The sequence below is a fragment of the Colobus angolensis genome, unplaced genomic scaffold (assembly GCF_000951035.1).
Source record: "Colobus angolensis palliatus isolate OR3802 unplaced genomic scaffold, Cang.pa_1.0 Scaffold50, whole genome shotgun sequence".
In the NCBI taxonomy this organism is placed as follows: domain Eukaryota; kingdom Metazoa; phylum Chordata; class Mammalia; order Primates; family Cercopithecidae; genus Colobus; species Colobus angolensis.
The window spans coordinates 357045-361967 of NW_012118488.1; the positions used below are offsets into that span (position 1 = coordinate 357045).

The 4923-nt window shown below is 41.4% G+C and overlaps 1 pseudogene across 1 annotated transcript; it reads right to left on the reverse strand.

Moving 5' to 3' along the window:
• Positions 1-3008: 3008 nt before the first annotated feature.
• LOC105524532 lies at positions 3009-4098 on the reverse strand (annotated as a pseudogene). The gene has a single exon (XR_001003776.1). The product of XR_001003776.1 is annotated as a cytochrome c oxidase subunit 7A-related protein, mitochondrial pseudogene (transcript).
• Positions 4099-4923: the final 825 nt, after the last annotated feature.

Consider the following 4923-nt stretch of genomic DNA (forward strand, 5'->3'; position numbering starts at 1 on the left):
TACAGAAAGACAAAAAAGTCACATCTAGTCCCATTATCTCAATATAATCTCCCTGAGTATTACATGTCCTTTCTTCTAGCTTGCTTTTTATGCAGAAGTCATTTGTTTATTAAAAATGTAACAGTAAGTAATACTACATACAATATAGTTTGATGATTTTTCTCTCAATATTAAAACAGAAGTATTTTTCTACACTATTACATAATCTTCACAAGTGGCATTTTATATAGTTCTGCAATGCCAAGATCAGCTTGGTCGGTTGTGGAGACCCTAACCCAGCGGTGCTAGCGGAATTAAAGACACACACACAGAAATATGGAGTGTGGAGTGGAAAATCAGGGGACTCACAGCCTTCAGAGCTGAGAGCCCCGAACAGAGTTTGACCCACATATTTATTGACAGCAAGCTGGTGATAAGCATTGTTTCTATAGATTATAGATTTGCTAAAAGTATTACTCATGGGAAATAAAGGGATGGGTCAAAACAAAGGGATGGGCTCTGGCTAGTTATCTGCAGCAGGAACATGTCCTTAAGGTACAGATCACTCATGCTATTGTTTGTGGTTTAGGAATACCTTTAAGTGGTTTTCCACCCTGGGTGGGCCGGGTGTTCCTTGCCGTCATTCTGGTAAACCCACAGCCTTCAGTGTGGGTGTTATGGCCATCATGAACATGTCACAGTGCTGCAGAGATTTTGTTTGTGGCCAGTTTTGGGGCCAGTTTATGGCCAAATTTGGGGGCCTGTTCCCTACACTGCAAAATAATGTATCTAATGCTGTATCACAGATTAAACATTCTTTTTTATCTTCTTTTAATTAATATTTAATGATACATTAATTTTCATGATCATAAATTACACTGAACTTAATAAATTATGCAAAAAATGATCTTGACTGTGCAATGTCACTTACACTAACTCTTTCATTTTGTATAACTGGTGTATTTTTCACTCTATGGGTAGAATAAAAATTAAGGTTTAGCCCAACCCGATAACTCCATTAAGTCTTAATTTAAATAATTTAAACTGAGTTTTATTGGAATGGACCCAGATTTCAGATTTTCCTTGCAGCTACTGTTATTTCTAAGAAGTTCACAGGTTTACTCTACCTCATGGCATTGTGGGAAGAAAATGTTGTCCATAACATGGTATTGATCAGGCCCCATCCTTAGGTGCTCTGTTGGCATCTGCTGCTGAAGATTTTGGCTGATGCAACTTGTGGACTGTTCTTCCGGACAACTTGTCTCTATCTTAGTTCTCAGGGGTGCCTATGAATTCCCTCAAGACGTCTCAGTATGCGTCAGTTGGCTTTAGTAGCATGATAAAATATTTTTAAATTTAATGGTTTAAAATAACTATCTATCTCATGATTCTGCTGGGCACTTCATTGTCTGGACCAGGCTGAAGGGATTTCAGTTGGGTTGTTCATGCATTCATGGTTAGTTGGCAGGTCAGTGCATAACCGATTGGCCTCACCATTCAAATGTCTGGTGGTTGACAGGTACAATGGAAGTTACTAGCCCATCTACCTTTGGTTATCTGGCAGGCTAGATGGAGGTTTTCATGTCACCACTGAAAAAAAGCAGCTATTCCAAAAGCAGACAGAGGGGAAAACTCTACGGCACAATTGCTTTTCAAGTCACTTTTCAAGTTTACATAATATTTTCTAATGTCCCATTGGCTAAAGCAAGCGTAGGAGCACACTATTAAAGGGCACGGATAGATGGAAAGAAATAATTTGTGGCCATTTTTATAAACTGCAACGTGCTGTGATTGCCAGTCAGTTACCAAGAAGGCCACGCGCAGTGGCTCACACCTGTAATCCCAGCACTTTGGGAGGCTGAGGCGGGCAGATCACCTGATGTCAGGAATTCAAGACCACCCTGGACAACATGGTGAAACCCTGTCTCGACTAAAAATACAAAAAATAAGCTGGGCGTGGTGGCACATGCCTGTAATTGCAGCTACTCAGGAGGCTGAGGCAGGAGAATCACTTGAACCCAGGAGGCAGATGTTGCAGTGAGCTGAGATCATACCACTACACTCCAACCTGGGCAACATAGTGAGACTCTGTCTCAAAAAAAAATAAATAAAATTACCAAGTGCCATAGCAACCCACTCTGGTATACTACCGAATTAGACTAGGTAACCTGTTGGGGGCATATGGAAATAATGCCATTTAAGACCCAAGGGCAGCTTTGGAATACTAGCTCTAGTTTTCTCTGTCTAACCACTCCATTATCCCTTGTTTCTGGGATAAGTGGGGAAATGAACCCCCCTCAGGTTTATCTTCAACCTCTCCTATATACATCCTGTCCACCTGCCAGGATTCTTAGTTGCAGACAACAGGATCTGCTAACTTAGGCATAAAATGCATATCAAAATATGCTAGGCAGATACTCTGAGGGGACCAAAGAATGGACCTATATACTGTAGTCCCAGGATCAAAGCATTGAGAGAAAATACAGTCTGGGAAAACACACAATTATATCACAAATCCTAGGAAAACACAAAATATATCGCAAATCCAATTATATCACAAATCCACCACTCAGATCCTTTGACACTGGATGCCAAAAACTCCACCACAGCTGAAGATCAAATGCCTCAACCCCTGAACTTTCCAGATGATCCCGTCTTCCTACATGCAACCACCAACTCCTGTTGCTGCCTCCAAGTTGAACACTGATGCTAAGAAATTGGGTCACATGCAGAACTCTAAAGGCAAGGAAATCTGAGATGTGTAGTTTTAAAATTTCCAACTACTTTTATCCAGAAAAGTAAGCTAGAAAGTGGTTACAATGGATGCGAAGTGACCTAATCTGCAGTATGTATTGTAGTTTCCTATTCCAAACCCCAAGGCTAGAGAAGGGAGATCAGGATACAAGAATATGCGACCCCACATTCATCTCTCCTACTTTTCCTACAATCTCATGAGCTTTCTACTAATGAAGTGAGTGGCTTTCTACTTTCACTCTTGTATGTATTTGAGTAGTACATATCTACATTTCTTTTTTTTTCATTCATGTATTTATTCCACAGTCAAAATAAATCATAATTTAAAGCTATAACATTTTTAAAAGATAAAGGAGAATTTGTGGCACAGCTGCATTAACAAAACAGACACCGGTCTAAAGTGCAACACTAAACAGGTGTTCTCTGTTCCCATGGTGAAGTAAATACACACAATTACACATAAGATTTCACTGAAGATAGGAGATGAGGCAAATAACCCTTTGAAATTAACTGTCCAACGAATAGAGGCAGGCTACATTAATTTAACATTTTACTGCAAAATGGAAAAAATCCCCGAGGTGATTAACTCAAACCCCTCATTTCATGCACATGACCTTGGCTTCTGTGTTCTTTCCACAGCCACATCCAAATCCAGAAAGTCTTCTGCACCCCATGCTCAAAAATGCAACCTCAAGTCCCTGAGGTCCTCAGCACAGACTGAGGTTAACAAGCCTGTGTGCAGCCTTCATCCAGAACCTCCAGGGAAATCAGGAGCACAAACACAGAGCAAAGCACCATTTCTTTAAACAATGGCTTTAACTGTCAAATGAGCTCTGACAAGCCATATGCATTTCATAAACAAACCAAAACATCATCTTCATATCTTCTTATTTTTCTTGCAAAAATATTAAGCTATCCAAGTAAAAAAAAAAAAAATTTAATTTAACAGTGAAAAAGGAAATTCAAAGGGTTTATGCCACAAAACAAACCAGTCCTCTGCCGCCTAACTCATTTGTTTTTAGGCTGTGAAGCCATGTAGAGGGCGATCAGGCAGTAGATGGGTCCCTCCCACAGTCAGCACCATGGTGGTCCGGTAAAGCATTTGGTCAGGCAGGCCTCGTTTCAGGTAGACAGGCACACCGTCAGTTTTCTGGAAAAACTTCTGAAGCTCTGGAACTCTGTTTTTCCCAGCATAATCATACACCGTGGAATCGGAGGTCAGTTTAGTTGCTGTGGCATAGGTGGTGCTTCTGTGGAAACCACAGGCTTTAATCCCTGCGGGCTGTAGGCCTCGGAAGCCCACGCTCCCGCCAACTTCTGCGTGAAGCCACTAAATTTGTAGTACATGATGCCCAGAGGCCGGCTTCCTGCCGATATCTACATTTCTTGACGGCACTGAGTCTTAGTGGTGGATGAAGCATTTGAGGGTAGGGTTCAGTAGAAGAATAACCTGAAGCACATATCCACGTGCAAATGATTTATGAAGGAAATTTTCTTGAAATAAACTGATAAAAAAAATAGGAACAGAGCAGATGGATAAGAAAGTAGGAGAAGGTTTGCAAGATTGCAATTGAGGCAAAGTCTTTAGGACAACCACAGCCTAATCCTGTGGGGTAACTCCGAAGTATAGTGCCTTAGAGTTTGTCCCAGTCGGAGACAGTAGTGCATTCTTCAGCTGTTGGCTAAGGGCTTTCCCAGGAGGGTCGAAACATCTAAGTAGTTCTAACTCTCTGTACTTGTCAGAAAAACTGACTTCAGGAGTCCAGTGACACTCCTCCAACTGGTGGGTGGGAAGGAGGAGGTTGAAAGCAAAAGTTGGCATTGAAGTTGACAGAGGGGTATACAGAAACAATGTTTTAAATTACAAAGGAGGAGACATAGAGGAAGCACGGTGGACAGTGTCCACTCTAGGTTATGTGCTCATTACCATGAAGTCCCTGGGCCTGGGTTTTAATATGCATCCTGGTATAGTAACTTGGCATTCAATGTCTATTCCACCCTCCTCGGTTGTGCCCTCTTGTTCCGCAGTGGCTGGAAAACAAAAACTACATTTCCCAGGCTTCCTTGCAATTAGAATCCTAGATGTGATTTAAAATCAGGCAATCGGATACTTCGATGCAAAATTTAGAAGGTGGAAGTGACACAAAGGCTGAGATTCTGCTGTTAGTACTAGGTTTTGGGGCAAGAATG